Source organism: Schistocerca americana, chromosome 2, assembly GCF_021461395.2.
Source record: "Schistocerca americana isolate TAMUIC-IGC-003095 chromosome 2, iqSchAmer2.1, whole genome shotgun sequence".
NCBI classification, from domain to species: Eukaryota; Metazoa; Arthropoda; class Insecta; order Orthoptera; family Acrididae; genus Schistocerca; species Schistocerca americana.
This window is the reverse complement of record NC_060120.1, coordinates 874,875,075-874,893,367: the sequence shown is the minus strand read 5'-3', so window position 1 is coordinate 874,893,367 and position 18,293 is coordinate 874,875,075. Positions and strand designations below refer to the sequence as shown.

The 18,293-nt window shown below is 42.3% G+C and overlaps 1 protein-coding gene across 3 annotated transcripts in view; it reads left to right on the top strand.

Moving 5' to 3' along the window:
- Positions 1-18,293, top strand: part of LOC124595771 (Ig-like and fibronectin type-III domain-containing protein 1) — a 1,092,366-nt gene that overhangs the window by 659,204 nt on the left and 414,869 nt on the right. The gene's annotated exons all lie outside the window — the stretch shown is intronic.

Below are 18,293 nucleotides of genomic sequence, written 5' to 3'. Positions count from 1 at the left end.
GGTACGCTGACTCCACTAGCTCGGTACCCCGCAGACAGACGCGTTTACACCTGTGCGCCTTGCGGCCAGTCACGGCGCGGCTGTTCTTGGCCTCACACGCATGTAGAGGCACGCGTATAGGCGCATGTCTCTTTCGCAGCTTGTGCGCATGACTGATGCCGTTTACGCCTAGATTCTTTACCCGCGTCGGCGCCATTTTGTGGAAAAACGAAGGCGCTCGTGCAATCAGCTGCTCTACAATCTTCTTCAAACGATGTTACGGGACCTCCAGCGCCTAGCAGCCAGTCGCCGACTCACCTCAGAAGATGTTGCCCGCAGTAGGCAACGAAACGTCAGGAAGGAGAAGCAGCTTTATTTATGGACCTCGGTATTCAGGCCGGAAGTTTTAATTAATGAAGACGCCGCCAGTGAAAGCTCACATGTTATGATTACGGAAACCACTCGATCAAAAATTTTGGTTCCTATACAGGGTTTCGCAGAATAAAGCAGCCAGTGAATTTACAGAAAAGAAAACCTGAATTAGACTTACCATTTATTTACGGCGAAAAATACATTTATAGAGAATGTTAACAGCCAGTGAATTTACAGAAAAGAAAACCTGAATTAGACTTACCATTTATTTACGGCGAAAAATACATTTATAGAGAATGTTAAAAGTGGCCCCCTGCAACACCAGTACATACACAGCTGTGCACGTCTAAGCTTAATCAGATACACCCTGCAGAAAGTTCGTATATCGATGACGGCAGCTTCACGGCTGATGTTGTCTTGCAGTTTCTGTACTGTGTGTGGATTTGTTTCATAGACGTTGCTCTTCAAGTTGTAAAGTAAGTGCTTATTGTATGAATGAGAACGACTGTGGAAGTTGAAATGACAAATTTAATGTCGCAAATTTTAGCACAAAAATTACAGAATGAGATTTTTCACTCTGCAGTGGAGTGTGCGCTGGTATGAAACTTCCTGGCAGATTAAAACTGTGTGCCGGACCGAGACTCGAACTCGGGACCTTTGCCTTTCGCGGAAAAGTGCCCTACCATCTGAGCTACCCAAGCACCACTCACGCCCCGTCCTCACAGCTTTATTTCTGCCAGTATCTCGTCTCCTCCCTACCAAACTTTACAGAAGCTCTCCTGCGAACCTTGCAGAACTAGCACTCCTGAATGAAAGGATATTGCGGAGACTTGGCAAAGGTCCCGAGTTCGAGTCTCGGTCCTGCACACAGTTTTAATCTGCCAGGAAGTTTCATATCAGCGCACACTCCGCTGCAGAGTGAGAATCTCATTCTGCAAACATCCCCCAGTCTGTGGCTAAGCCATCTCTCCGCAGTATCCTTTCTTTCATGAGTGCTGGTTCTGCAAGGTTCGCAGGAGAGCTTCTGTAACGTTTCGAAGGTAGGAGACGAGATACCGGCAGAAGTAAAGCTGTAAGGACTGGTTGTGAGTCGTGCTTGGGTAGCTCAGATGGCAAAACACTTGCCCGCGAAAGGCAAAGGTCCCGAGTTCGAGTCACGGTCCGGCACACAGTTTTAATCTGCCAGGAAGTTTCACAAAAATTACAGCTTTTACACAGTTTTCAACCCGACGACATAAAAACAGCGCAATGGATAACGCAACTCGCCAACACCAAAAAGTGAGATAATCCTATACACTACACTATTAAATATTAACTCTCTGAAAGAACATTAATCCTAAGTACAATAATATGGAAGTTTAATTGGAAGTTTCTTTACAAAATTGGTCCTACACATAGTTATGATGTTGGTCAGTACTACGAAAATCGTCTGATTCCATTTCAAAGTTCTATTTAGGATGACAATCAAGTCAACGGTGAATGGTTAGTTATGTGACAAATTTGAGCGCAAGATTACCAAAGACCGCTCGCGTTTACAGTGGACGCAAGCTGGTGAACCAACAAAGTTTAAGCCTCTGCACGCAGTATTTACCTTAAGCTGCGACAAGCTGTTGTCTGCAAGGTCGCTCTCTCCCACTGAAATTCCTACAAAACTAATCAGGCTTTTGCTGAACTTTCCAGCAGAAACTTTCCCTATTTTACTCGTTATGCGAGAGAACATACACTCAACCTTAGACTTAGTATGTGGTGACATAGACGCACATGGTTGAAGCACCGTCCATATTATAGTGCCCTCTCAGTTCTCGAAAGAACAGTTAATTCATTTGGCTGGTTCGTTTCTCCACAGTTGGATCTAAACGTTGCTACAGCTAATCTCTAGCTGGATTGCAGCCACTGTGAACGCAGTCTCCACACAGATTCCTTCTCTGCGTCGTACAGAGCGTTAAGCGCTCCGTTCTGTACTTGACGCCAGTGCAGAGAAGAGTCCGCCAAAATTTATCTCTTTCCCTACTCATGGCACAACCTCCTCCCCCACTTGGGTTCATTCGTTCTTCACGCCACAGCCATTTTCGACCAATAGGAGCGTTCCTCTTATTTTGTGGAAATTCTCTCCACCAATCGCAATTTCCCTTCTATCAAACTGCATCGAAGCTTCAGTATTTTCCTCCTTCCTAGTGCGTTTCCGCCAATCGGACGTTTTGTGCTCATTCTAGGTTCTAAAGTACATTGACCTCTCCATGTGTCGCCCTCACTGGTCACATGATCGAAATGTGTTTCTAGTTTTTGTTCGTATCCCATTGTAATTCCAAAACGCAGCTTTCTTAAACTCTCTGTCCCTTGTGCAGATGTGCCGCTACACGCGGTCCTCCCTCGTGAATCACCTGGTTGGGGTAGCTGACCTTCCTCCTGCCACCACTTTAAGTGGTTTCCGTCGTAACCCCTCCAGAGCATCTTCGCCTTCGTGCACCTTGCTTTTAAAACTAAAAATGACTTGCATTGCCTGTTCCACCTTCCGCTCAAAGACATGCATTGTATAGGAACCGTGTGTTAATTACCATCGATTGACTGTCATCCCTCTTTGCATTAAATGCTGATAGGCAAATGTTCTCATAACTGCCGACTTACGTCAGGTGTCATATTTACCTTCTTGTTGCAATATGTAAAGCTCACGTAAGGTGCGAATCTGACCATTTATTCTGCCACCTTACAAGGTGTCCCCACAGGAAAAAAAAAAACCACATGGCATTAGACTGGCGGATGTGGTAGCCATAAACGTTTGCTGACAGTTCGTTCCTCAATGAAATCATGGACTCATTCCAAGGAAACCTTAGACGTGTGGCATGTTGCCTCACCTTGCTGCAAAAATCAGCAGTGGGTTGAGCACAAAAAGTAGGTATCAAAAATTTCCCTGTATGCAACCGTCTTGAGGGTAGTGTCAAAAAATATTGGTCCAATGATACGCATTCCTGTTAAACCGCACCAAACGCCAATTTTTTCATCATGGAGTGGTTGTTGGAACACAACGTTAGCATTCTCCATTGCCCAGTACCTCGTGTTCTGTCAGTTCACATGAGCGGAAAAATGAAATCATGCTTCATCACTCATGACTTAATGGTAAATGTATAACATTCCATAGTTTATGTTAGTCAAAAGCCACATGCAGTAATCTACATGTTTCTGGCTGGCATAACTGCCATAATTGCTGCATGACCATCACACGATGTAGCCTCAAATCAAGACTTTTAAATATCCACTGGCAACTCCTCCTACATACAAGCACCTGTTGGGCCAAATTACGTGTAGACTTCTTTCGGCTCTGAATAATTCTTCGGTGAATGTCTGCAGTAACGTCAGGCATAAGAACTGAAGGAATTCTTTGTCGTTTTACATTTTGTTCAGATCCGTAGGTGTGCCATTTTTTATGCAGACTCTGTATTGCTCTCTTTGCTGGTAGTCTTCTATCCGGATACTAGACACAGAAAATTTCGCGAATTTTCTTAATCGAACCTGTTTTCCCGTATGCTTCGACAATTTCTATTCTGTCTTCTATCGAGGAAGTCATTTTGTAGACTGCAAAGAAAAACGTCTAACTTCAGTGATAAAGTAAACTGAAATGCTGACAGAAGAATGCTAACAATTAGTTACTGCGCAAAACTGTCCATTGTTGTAGATGTTTCCCCAATTTCAGAAGTCGAAATACTGCATTCGCATTCAAAGGGGAGGCAGGCTACTTTTAACTGTGCCACCTTGTACATCATTTTAAGAGGAATTGCCAATCTTCTCATTAATGGTCATAGTTCTTGTGATATTTGGGGATTACGTACGTCATCACACGAATCTTGAATAGTTTGCATTGAAAAATTGGGGTCGCTATGAGTTTTCATTTGGTCCATTTAAGATCATTTGTTGTTGAGTATCAAATACAGGTAACATATCGAGTTTTTCTATAGACTTGGGAGTAAGTGTGTATCTGTCTCCAGTCTTGAGAAAAAGGATTTTATGTATCACACACACTTCCGCCTGCTCACTCACCGATATTTTTATAGTTAATTATTAATAACATCTATCATATTTTGTAAATGGCTAAAGATATCGACATGAGTTTTGGCTAAAAGGTAGCATAAAAAGAGAAGAGGTTTTTGGAATTCTTTTAATATGCAAAATTATATATATATATATATATATATATATATATATATATATATATATATATATATATATATATATATATATATATATATATATATATATATTGCATCAGAAGTAACTACAGATTTTTTTCAGTGGGATATTCTTTTTCGTTCATTTCGAATACCTGCATCAATTTGTATAAAACTCATCAAATATATGCTAATGAAAATGTAACCATTATTTTATGGAAAATGCACATCTTCTTGTTTGTAATTACTTAAACTATAATCTTTTTAACATTTACTGAATTCTCCGTCGGTGCTTGGCAGAACATGACAATAATAATAAAAAGGAAAACACTTCCTAATGTTCTGCAAAGTTATATTTATCGGATTTCAGTTTTTCAGGCCATCTTCAGGTGAAACTTGTCACCTGAAGACGTCCTGAGAAGCCGAAAGCCTGTTCTGACAAAATTAATATAATTTTGCAAAACATTAGGAAGCGCTTTCCTTTTTAATATTAACAATCTTTTGTGAAATATCGACAAATATTAAGTTGTCTTTGCAATGAACTCTGGAGTTTTACATTTAGTATATAATCAGAAAGAAGACTAAAACTTTTCATAAAAATAATGATTGGGTTTTTCTAATCGGCCGAACTGACGAACGATAAACAAGGAAAAAACCGATAATCCAACAACCAGTACAATTTGTTTCTCATTAATTCATTCAGCCACGGTGCAAACGCAAACGCGTACAACAAACTGAATCTGTCAACTATCAGTTACAGTCAAATAACCCAATAAACAGAGAGAACCGTGGACATGCGCACGGCTGTTGCATGTGCCTCCCCTGCTCCTGCAACGCGCACGGTGGCCTGTGCGCACACACCAGAGGCATTCGTAACTCTGCAACCGCTGCGTGCGTCCCTTGTTTCTCCGTGCAACGGGTGCAAGCGTCTATTGGACACGGAAATCCGCACAGGTGTAAACGCACCTTATTCGCTACGTACACGTCAAGACCATACTACTGAGCGTGGAAAAACCAGAAAGAGGATGGATGTCCGAATTGTGTGGCTTATATCCTCTGTGACAAATTTTTATCAGTTAACATAGATTGTGCTACTGTTCGTTGGCGTGATAGTTCACACGACCCAGAAAGTTGTGCCTCACGGAAGTCAGATCACTGTCGTATGCCCTTACTTCAGGGAATTTATCGAAATCATCAGTTACAACAGTTACTGCAATGATACATTTAATTTGTTGTGTGCAGTATTATTATAAAAATGCTTTACTCTCATTTAAACTCGTTACAAATTTTAAAATCTGCGTACAAAAAATTGCAGGAAGGCAGCGTAACGAGGTGGGGGAGGGAAAGGGGGGCGGGACACCCTCGGCAGTCCTGCCAAAGGAGCAGAATCAAATAGGAACGTTTTTAGGTTCAAGGGGGTCCCATAGTACGCATCGGTTAAAACGATGTTAATGATCTTGATAACTGTGTCCAATGTTCCAGATATTTGTCGTAAGTTGTTGTCTCGTAGTATGCCACTTTTATTCCCTGAGTCCTCAGTCTCCTGAGTGCTTTGATGCGACCTGCCACGAACCCCTCTCCAGCGCCAATCTTCCATCTCAGAGTAGCACTTGCAAACTACGTTCGCAATTATTTGGTGGATATATTCCGATCTCTGCCTTTCTCTACAGTTTTTCCCCTCTACAGCTCCCTGCAGTATCGTGTCCGTTATTCTCTTTAGTCCTAACAGGTGTCCTATCATCGTGTCCCTTGTTCTTCTCAGTGTTTTCCATATATTCCTTTCCTTGCTGATTCTGCGGAGAATCTCCTTATTGCTTACCTTATCAGTCCATCTAATTTTCAATATTCTCCTTTAACACTACACCTCAAATGTTCCTATTCTTTTCTGTTCCAAGTCTCGCTGCCAAACAAAGCTGTGCTTCAAACGTAAATTCTCAGAAATTTCTTCTTCAAAATGAGGCCTATGTTTGATACTAGCAGACTTTTCTTGGTCAGGAACGCCCTCCCTGCCAGTGCTAGCCTGCTTTTGAGTCCTCCTTGCTCCTTCCGTCATTGGTTATTTTGCTGCCTAGATAGTAGAATTCGTTATCTTCATCTACTCCGAGACCATCAATCCTGATGTCTCGTTTCTCGCTGTTCTTATTTGTGCTACTTTTCATTATTTTCGTCTTCGATTTACTCTCAGTCCATATTCTGTGCTCATTAGACTGTTCATTCCATTCAGCAGATCCTGTAACTCTTCTTCACTTTCACTGGGGGTAGCAATGTCATCAGTGAACATTATTATTGATATCTTTTCGTCTTGAGTTTTATTTCCACTCTTGAACTTTTATTTCAATCATTGCTCCTTCGACGTACACATTGACCAGTAGGGGCTAAAGACTACGTCACTGTGCCGCGCGGGATTAGCCGAGCGGTCTCAGGCGCTGCAATCATGGACTGCGCCGCTGGTCCCGGCGGAGGTTCGAGTCCTCCCTCGGGCATGGGTATGTGTGTTTGTCCTTAGGATAATTTAGGTTAAGTAGTGTGTAAGCTTAGGGACTGATGCCCATAGCAGTTAAGTCCCATAAGATTTCACACACATTTTAACATTTACGTCACTGTCTTACACCATTTATAATCTGAGCACTTCGTTCTTGGTCTTCTACTCTTATTATTCACTCTTGGCTCTTGTACATAGTGTGTATTATCTGTCTCTCCCTATAACTTACCCCTATTTTCCTTAGAATTTCGAACATCTTACTCTATTTTATATTGTCGAACGCTTTTTCCAGTTCGACAAATCCTGTGAAAGTGTGACACTTTATATTACTGAAAAATCGCATACTCCCCAGGAAAGAAAGATGTCGTTTCTAAGTAAACGTGGTCTCCGAGAGTGGATTCATAACCAAATCAATCAAGAGTGCCTTCTATTCGTCACAAATATCGTTTTTAAAACATTTCTGCAGACGGGATGGCTCCGCTTGTGATCTAGTTTGTCAAATAATGTTTCATTCAAGTCGATCTAAATATCCGATTAGGAAATATTTTTAGGTATAAAAGTTTGTAATCGATCGTTTATTTCACTTAATTTTCCTTTCAAAACTAAGTGGACACTACAGAAACAAATTACTCTCCCATATTAAAAAAAATTGAACGAAGCAAGCATGCTTTCGTTTGAAAATTTATAACATGGTCACTAGAAGCTAACTGTTATTTCCAGTAAGTTGTATTAAGGTCGAATCAGACTACCTGAAAATACAACTACAGCTCGGCCAAATTCCATTGCGTACATATGGACTTAGCACTTCACATTGCCCCTAGCTTCATATTAGTTTTGAATAAGGGAAAGGCGGAATTTGGTTTAGTGTCATCTACATGCCTTAATAGGAATGGAATATAAACATCACCTCGTACCGCACTTTGTCATATCTGACTCAATTTCATACTTTTGTAAAAATTTTCTAAAGCCAAGGTCGCGTAAATACAGGTATTTGTTTATTTACAACAACCGGTTTCGACAGACTTTCCCTTCATCTTGATGTGCTACTGTGCATTTTATTTTATTCTGTGATTTTTACGACGTAACGATCATCTATGACCCCTACATATATGGACATGGCCACGTGCAGAAGGTTCTTTTTCATTTTTAATGTTTTACTTGTGACGCCGGCCGCGGTGGTCTAGCGGTTCTAGGCGCTCAGTCCGGAACCGCGCGACTGCTACGGTCGCAGGTTCGAATCCTGCCTCGGGCATGGATGTGTGTGATGTCCTTAGGTTAGTTAGGTTTAAGTAGTTCTAAGTTCTAGGGGACTAATGACCACAGATGTTAAGTCCCATAGCGCTCAGAGCCATTTTTTTTTTACTTGTGACAAGCCTTGGTATAATGTATTGTATTTTATCTACTAACGTAACAACTTGGAGGGAGGATCCAGCTCAAAATGAACACGATTTGTAAAAAATGCTGTTGAAGACCTGAAAATCACAGCAAAGTCTGTCGAAACACATTGCTGCAAATAAAAAATTTATGCGATATCGGTATTAGAAAGTTTTTAAAAAGTAAACTAGATCGCTGCTTCTGATATCTCAACATGAGAAAATTCAATCATACGTTTGCGATTATTCCTGTGTGATGGGCCAGTTATATATAAACCAAGAATTTAATAACAGAGCGATACAAATACTCAGAAGAGGGGAGTTTGTGAACAACTCACATACCAACCATTTTTTAGTAGTATGCTACTGTTAGTCATCAAAACCTAGCGATATGATGTAATAATTAAGACGGTGTACACGCATTCTGAAGGACATGCAATCAAATACCCGTTCGATCGACCAGATATAATTACGCTTTCTGTGGAGTTCCCATTTCAATTAAGAAGAATTGCGGTGAGGTTCCTCTGAAAATGGTACGGACGATTTCTTTCCCAATCTCTTGCCCATTCGAGCTTGTGCACCGTTTCTCATTGCCTCGTTGCCAATGCATTTTCAGCTCCCCAACTTCCTTCGTTCTTGGTCATTCGTCCTTAAAATAAACACAGTCAGGAAGAAATAAGCATAAAATCAAAAATTAGAGAAACTAGGTATGGAAGAAAGTTGTATGGTGTATGATGATAAAAGCTTGTAGGGCGCAGGTGCTGTTACGCGTACTGTCATAGTTACTTCTATCTACTCACTAGAAAGAACTGAAATTCTTGGTAGTATGCAAAACTAGATCGGAGTTACGTTTACAATGTCCTCTGTTTTCAGTCCACCTCTTTTTTCCATTTTCTGAGCCACTTTTCGCCTAAAGATGAACCCTGCTCAAGATAGCGGAATTCTAAATGAGAAATTTAATATTCGCGAAGGTCCTTTGCAAGTACAACCGGTAATAATAACGGTTATTAAAAGTGGAACATTTCGAAGCGAGTGCTTAGAAAACTGCGCGAATGTTAATCAGAGTGTCGTTAAGGCTGTCATTTACATATAATTTGCATGAAACAATCTGATATTTCTGTTGGATCTGCTCTTTTGGTAAATGCAGTAATTTAAATTGCTACCGCCAAGTGATCAGCATCACAGGCGTCGTCTGGCGTAGCTGCCAGAGGGAAGTAATTATCCTTCTAGAAGTGCTGAGAACACGATGAAACTGATAAATATTTGCCATTTTGAAAGAGAAAGAATTTTCGGTTTCAGTAAATGATGTGTTAATAGGGTGTTTTCTTATAATTGCTATCGACAGTCTTTACCAGACGCACACAAACGGGGATCGAAGGCGCGAGCGGATTAATGGCCGTTGGTCAGACTCACCAGCCCGTCTGTGTGTTTCTATCAGTACCAGAAACACAACACTCAGCTACCTTGTTTTGCCGATTAATTAATTAGAAAGGACGATGATTCTAATCCCCGTCCGTGCATCCAAATGTAGGTATTCCACAGCTTCCCTAAATCACTGCAGGCAAATGCCGGGATGGTTCCTTTGAAAGTAGCAAGGCCGATGTCCTTCCTTCTCTATCCTTTCGTAGTCTGAGCTTTTGCTCGATCTCTAATGACCGAACTGTCGACGGGAAGGTAACCGCTAGTATTTATTCCTTTCTTTGATTAACTAGTATTGATCGAGCCCTTATTTTGCGTGTTATGTGTGGCTAGTGGCTTTGATGCGACAGTACGGAAAAGCGGCCAAACACTGTAAACGTGTGTGTGAAATATTTTCAAGGATGTATGAATAGTAACTTTTAGCTGGGCTAGGTACCGGAGACGCCAACGGCCCTGCAGCACTGCTAACACCGGTACCCATCGTATCACCGAAGTTAAGCGCTGTCGGGCATGGCTAGCTCTCGGATGGGTCACCGTCCGGGTCTGCCGAGCGCTGCTGGCAAGCGGGATGCACCAAGTGCTTGTGAGGCCAATTGAGGAGACGCCTATCGGTTGAGGAAATACGGAACAGGACTGTGAATCTCCATTTTTTTTGCTTCTGCCGTCCTTTGTGATCCTTCTTCCCACTTCTCACTCGCCTCTTCCATTTATCACTCTCAGGAAGTCATATTCGTATTTAGTACTCTTTGTTCGTTCTTTTGATTACGCTCATATCAAACTGGCTACAGAAAATCCTTTACATTCCGATCTCAATAAATGAATAAACGTGGAGTCAAACTAAAAATGCGGTGGTTGAAAGAGATACTGGGGAGTTGGGTGCAAAATCAAAGTTCCATGCCAGGATAGGTCATTAATCCGGAGCCTCCCTCCATTTCTGGAAAAGATTCATTAAGGTATCAATATTGAATTCCACTTTTCAACACGCTTTCTTTTCATTTTGTGTTGATAAATATCACATTCCTCGTACCGTGCTTAGTTCCCTGCCACGTATGCTGGGCAGTTTAATAGACATTGATTTCAAAGTTATAATACGGATACGGGAGCTTTGTGAACTGACCTTCCAGGCGATGGAAGGAAGATTAAGGTTTAACGACCTGTCCGCTAATGAAATCCGTCATAAACAATCCGTCTCAAATGAGAACAATAGCGAAGTCCATAGGTATAGAACCGGAAGTAAAGGTGACTTTTATTAGCCTTAATAAAGTCGTCAGTGGGTCAGAAGTGAGTACAGTAACATCAACAAAAATTTTAGATAATCTGTCCAATAACATAAAATAACTGAAAGGTAACAAAGCAGGTTTTAAATGTAACCGAAAATCACTTCTTCCGTACAAACGGTTCAAATGGCTCTGAGCACTATCGGACTTAACATCTGAGGTCATCAGTCCCCTAGAACTTAGAACTACTTAAACCTAACTTACCTAAGGACATCACACACATCCATGCCGGAGGCAGGATTCGAACCTACGACCGTAAATGTAACGCTGTTTCGAACTGTAGCGCCTAGAACCGCTCGGCCACCGCGGCCGGCTCTTCCGTACAACTCATTCTGATCTACACTCAATGTTTTATTGAAAAACTGTTAGCTTGAAAAGATAAAGTCTAGTTTTTAAATGTAGTTGGATTAGTAGGGTTGATATATACATATATTATTAGTAAACCGTACCCAAGTAAGTAAAGGTGTTCAAATTATTTTGCCTATCCGCTATTCTCATTCACTTTAAAACTAATAATGTATTCATGTGCTATAAACTGACTCGTTACACATCATTAAGATAAAAAAATCTTTCAAATAAGCTATGGGGCATGTAACTCACTGACTAGTTAACAAAATGAAAATAAATAAATAAAAACTGTAGGTCTGAAACACCTGCTTCAGGCTAGGAACCCATCATCAAGATTCTCCTAGAAAAGTAATTGAGAAGATCTCGAAAAGAACACGGCTTGCTTAAATTTGGATTGCCTGCCGTAAATTTTAGCAGCAGACCTCACGAAGCCCAGTCCCACGATGTTAACTCTCATTGCCTAATTATCATTGTAACCAAGAAATCCGTTAGTCGCGACACTAATTCCGGCGTATGTTAGAGTAGCTCCTTGATCACTGCTACAATTTACATTTCACTGTTCCATCTGTAATTACCTGCATGTCGATGAGGTGCATTCGTAAACAATCAAAAGTTAATTTCCGAGAAGAGACACACAAATTAGGATATCAGGCAGAAGTTAGTGGGAATAACGAAAAGCGTGCTTTTTGCGCCAGTAATTTCAGTTAGGTAAGAAGAAAAAATCACATTTGTTAGAAAGAATAACTTCATCCGAACTGGTTGCAAGCGAAAATTTACATTGGTGGTAAAATATTTGCATTGAATACATGCGCGCGCTCTCTGGTATGCACCAGTTCCGTAAAAGCTGACACCGACGAATGTCCGTTCCGGGGAACAGTTTTGATGTGATTTATTCCGAGGTAAATATTTTGGTTTCAAAATATTTTGAAACCTGAATATTTTCGGCATATTTGTACAAGGCCGCATTATTGTTGCGGCCGTACCAGCGAAATTCAGCTCTTTATTTTATTTCCTTTCCTTTTTTTTAATAGTTGTGGACGACGTGAGCTTCCATTCTGCAGCTTCCCTCTAATTCATATTTTTGGCCAGTCATCTGCGTTCTCGGAACCGGGCTTACATCCCCACTAATCGGTTTCTGTGTACGGGTACCTGTCATCCTTTGTTATGAAGAGAAAGGAGAGAATCCCAGAACTGACAATTAGCTAACTTTTCTAGAATAGCAAAAGGACAGCAAAACTTAAAATCATGCCATCAGACAAATAGGTCGCCTTCCGATTTTCATTCAGAACATTTACGCTGGTTGGGTGATTAGTAGATATCAACCGCATTTCGGTAATGGAATGTACCATCTAATAAAGGCTCAACCGGCTAGATGCCTTAGTTGCTGATGAATCTTTCGGGCTGGATGGCCGTGATCGAAGAAACTTTTCTGTTCCCGACGTTTCGTTCAGAGCGGCACCGAACATCTTCGGACGCGCTCCTGTCGACGCTGAGTCTTGCCCACTGACGAATCGGACGTCGAAGAGCAACATAAATACTGTGTAAAGTGGGCATGGTCGAGTTTACACTTTATCAGCAGAGATCATATTTGTCAGAGATAAAATTTAGCTATCGATTGTACCCTGTCAAGGATAAAAACTTATCTACCGATTCTACAGAGCCACTGCCCACAGATCATGAAGTTCCAGGACTTCTCCTTTTCTGCTAAAATTACCACTATCCTTATATACACCCAACAAAAAAAGGTTTTGCATCAAACCGGTTCCCAGAACTCGTGAAGATTGACGTTGGTTGTAGGTATTGTATCACAGACACAGTCCATTTGACTGTTCAGAGATATCACTAAACCCGCCCAGAAATGTAAACAACCATGCATGAGCAGCGCCTATTAGACGGAGGGGGGTACGACAACCGATCAGTTCCAGTCATTCCACCAAGAAGGAGGTACACGCCTCGTGTTGTCTGTAGTTCAACCATGCCTAGACGGTCAGTACCACGGTTCGATCGCGTCCGCAATGATACTTTGTGCCATGAAGGATTCTCCAAGGGAAGTGTCCAGGCGTCCCGAAGTGAACCAAAGCAATGTTTTTCGGACACGGAGGAGATACAGAGAGACAGGAACTATCGATGGTATGCCTCGCTCAGGCCGCCCAAGGGCTACCACTGCAGTGGACGACCGCTGCCTACCGATTACGGCTCGGAGGAACCCTGACTGCAGCGCCACCATGTTGAATAATGCTTTTCGTGCAGCCACAGGACGTCGTGTTACGACTCAAACTGTGCGCCATAGGCTGCACGATGCACAACTTCACTCCCGACGTCCATGGCGAGGTCCATCTCTGCAACCACGGCACCATGCAGCGTGGTACAGATTGGCCCAGCAACATGCCGAATGGGCTTCTCAGGATTGGCATCACGTCCCCTTCACTGATGAGTGTCGCATATGCCTTCAACCATACAATCGTTGGAGACGTGTTTGGAGGCACCCCGGTCAGCCTGAACGCCTTAGACACACTGTCCAGCGAGGGCAGCAAAGCGGAGGTTCCCTGCAGTTTTTGCGTGGCATTGTGCGGGGTCGACGTACGCCGCTGGTGGTCATGGAAGGCGCCGTAACGGCTGTGCGATACGTGAATGTCATTCTCCGACCGATAGTGCAAACATATCGACAGCATATTGGCGAGGCATTCGTCTTCATGGACGACAATTCGCGCCCCCATCGAGCACATCTTATGAATGACTTCGTTCAGAATGACATCGCTCGATTAGACGGCCAGCATGTTCTCCAGACATGATCCCTATCGAACATGTATGGGATAGATCGAAAAGGGCTGTTTATGGGCGACGTGACCAACCAACCACTATGAGGGATCTACGCCGAATCGCCGTTGTGGAGTGGAACAATCTGGACCAACAGTGCCTTGATGAACTTGTGGATAGTATGCCACGACGACTACAGGCATACATCAATGCTAGAGGACGTGCTGCTGTGTATTAGAGGTACCGGTGTGTACAGAAATCTGGACCACCACCTCTGAAGATCTCGCTGAATGGTGGTACAACATGCAATGTGTGGTTTTCATGAGCAATAAAAAGGGCGGAAATGATTTTAATGTTGATCTCTATTCCAATTTTCTGTACAGGTTCCGGAACTGGGGAACGAAGGTGATGCAAAACTTTTTTAATGTGTGTTTTGATGACTTCTCTATACAGTCGCTGAGAATAGCTTGTCGTTGTCATAATAGATAAAATTTTGGTTTCGGAAAAATTCACTTCATGGTTTCCTGGCAGAAGAGCATGTTCTGTTGCAGACGATTTTTCTGTTTACCCTAGTCGGCAAAAACTTTCATGTTCTTTTGTCTTGTACTCATGCTTTCCTTGATAGTTACTATGTAGACATTTCCACAGTACACGGAATCTTGTATACTCCATTTGCTGACAGAAGAGTTCGTTTGTCCTCTACAGAATGAGATGCTTGAAATATATTCTTAGTTGGTCTAAAAACCAGTCTAAAACATGTTTCTATAAAATCTTGCCGTGTTTTAATGAAAGGGAGAGAAACCACTGTTTTATCGTTGCCTTTTTTCATGCTGTTCTTCGGTCGCAGAACCCTATTTACTTCGATGCGGACGATGGATGGAGTTCCCACGTAAATATCCATCTGTGCGTATGACTTCCCGAAAACCCTTGTATTTTACGGGACCAGACCAGTTTTTAGACCAACTAAGAAAATATGTCAAACAGTCTGTAAGGGACAAACGCCCTCTCCTCTCAGCAAGAGGTGTATATAATATTCGCTGTACGCGTGGAAAGGTCTACATTGAAACTGTCAAGAGAAGCGTGAATACAAGACTGAAAGAACATTAAAGTCTTTGTCGACAAAGGATAACAGAAAAATTGGCTCAAGATTTAGTCATCAGAAGCACCTTCGAAGATGTCCAGTGCAGCTCTGGACTAAACGTCTGGAACTGGAAAGTCTCTTCGACCACGGCCATACACCTCGGAAAGTTCATCAGCAACAATGAAAAATATGTCCTCGGTATCTGATGGGACAAGAAATTTGGTATCAGAGCGACTTGTGTAATGTCATATTGTGACGATTACTCGCATTAATTATTACTACCAGCTGGTAACCAACTGTCTTATGATTAAGGAAAGAAAAAAAACCTCCAACTTCACGTCTGATTATGTGAGTATGTTCGGAACCTCTGCATTTACGTGCTGCGGATACTAAACTTTTAACAACGGCTGTGTTAAAACTATCAGACATCAGGTGTCGTCAGACTATTTCTTAATGACTAAAATTTCGCTATCTCTTACATTCTGCTGACCAAATACCAGGGACAGAAATGTTCGCCTTCATTAGGATACGAGATCCACCAATTTCCGGGCCGCCGCCGATGCGAAAGCGTGGTTTATCAAGTTTTACCACAGAGTATAGCGTTGCAGATGTAATTGAGCTGACAGCCTTTTTCAGCCTTCATACTGATCCCTAATTTCCGATTCGAAGATATTATGTTTCACAAATGATTGGCTGTAATCAAACTTCCTGGAAATGAGGGAGCCTACCTGCGTATCCATTTAGCTATTTCGTGTAGTGTAGCACGGATCTCCGCACAAAACTTTCGGCCCCAACATACTCGTTTACATACATACGCCGTATATATTACTAATGCGAGAGCCGCTGTTACTTTCAGGACACACCAACGCTCCCTTTTACTGCTGCAAGAACTCGTTCCACACACCATCGTTGCACAGTGTAATTATTACGGTGAAATACATAAGTATTTTCAAGGATGATACTTGAATATATAGAGACTGGTTTTACAGATATAAATATGATTGGCTCATGTTCAAGTTAGCACAGCGTCCGTCAGAAAGACCTCCCGTATTGCAAAGAGAAGGTAAAAACAATCAAAGATACAGAGATAATATTTTATTTGTGAACGACAAAACTATGCCACTTTACATTAGTTGTTTTTAAAAATTACGTCCGGTAAATAACGTCCTCCATAGCTGACGAGTAGATTAACACTTTCCCCGAAGTTGTACATAGTTCTTCATGGATGATTGCCTACTTAAATGTTTGCAGGGTTGTAGGGCGATATTTGTACACTTGAGCCTTTAAGAAAAAAACCGCAAAGAAAAAATCAAAAGGCGGTAAATCTGGTTGCCTTGGAGAATCCGCGAAGAGAGAAGACGTCGAGGAACTGTCTCAAAATTTCTAGAGAACGCCGAGAAGTGTGAGCTGTGGCTCCATCTTGTTCGAACCAGACTTCTGCCTCCTCACGGTCCCTAACACACTAGTTTAACTTAGCCCATACACCAGATTCAGCAACCTTGCACCAAACTATCACACATTGGCTGTGAAGTGGTCGTCAGTGAAGTTCCTGAGGGTTTTCTGCTGCCCAGTAGCAGAAATTTTGCTTGTTTCGCGTACCTGACAAATGAAAATTGGTCTCATCAGAAGAAATCAAAACAGCGCTCGGGGGAATTTTCTGAAGAATTTCCTCACACACAGCCTTGCGATTTTCAAAATCTCTCTCACTTACTTCTTAGGTGACGATCATTTTGGTTGCAGGAGGAGGAACAGATTAAGGTTTAACGTCTCGTCGATAACGAGGTCATTAGAGATCGAGCACAAGCCCTGATTAGGGGAGGATGGGAAGGAAATCGTGCCCTTTCAAAGGCACCATCCCGACATTTGCCTGAAGCGGTTTAGGGAAACCACGGAAAACCTAAATCAGGATGGCCGAACGCCGGTTTTAACCTCGTCCTCCAGAATGCATGTCAAATATGCTAACGGCTGCGCTACCTCGCTCGTTAATTTTGTACGGGTGCATGTGAAATTCTCTTTGCAGGATTCTTCAAATGATCCCAGGGCAGCTGTACGTTTAAGTAGTGAGCGAATTGGAGACTGCTGGACGGACGCTCTCACACGCACCACGTTTTCCAGCTTTGTTTACAGTCCGAGGTTGGCTAGCAGATTTTCTTTTCAATCCACAGTCTCACGTCCAAACGTTCGATACCCCAAATGCGCACATTTTTCCATCGGGAAGAGAATCAGGTCAGCCAAGTAAGAGCCAAATGCGAAATGCTTACTGAGTAGCAACCACGGAACCTCCACAACAAACACACGGCGCTCGCCTAGCCAAGCCATTTGAACCTAATGAAAATGGCACGTACATGGCTACCGATCCATACCCCCTCCACATTCGTATCCGCACCACAACTCACACAGCGGCCTCCCCAAACACGGGAGGACTTTCTGCGGACCTTGTAGAGTGTTGGTTCAAATGGCTCTGAGCACTATGGGACTTAACTTCTTAGGTCATCAGTCCCCTAGAACTTAGAACTACTTAAACCCAACTAACCTAAGCACATCACACACAGCTATGCCCGAGGCAGGATTCGAACCTGCGACCGTAGCGGTCGCACGGTTCTAGGCTGTAGCGCCTAGAACCGCTCGGCCACCCCTGCCGGCGTAGAGTATTTTGTTTCCGAAGTTACAGTAAACTCGAAACGTGTTTTGAAATAAAGATTGATTTTTTTGTGTACAAAACAGTTTATATCATGTTTTTTTTGTGTGTGTAAAATTACTGTGAGCAGTTTCAGACGACGCAGCTGATCTCATTAAAAGCTTGTTTGACGAACTGCAGTGCCATCTTGAAAAATTCTTAAAATATTAGAATGTATCAACGCTTCGGCTGGGATGCAGAGGCCTTCCTCAGTGCGAAAACTGGTTAGCTGGGGTGTGAGTGCACCAGTAAATCGCTTTCCTGACGGTGTCGCTAGACAACCGATCTTGTATTTATTAGATTTCAATAACTCTAAAATATCACGTTGAATAAAAACACCGCTCCAGCTTTATGGTTTTTTATTTAAA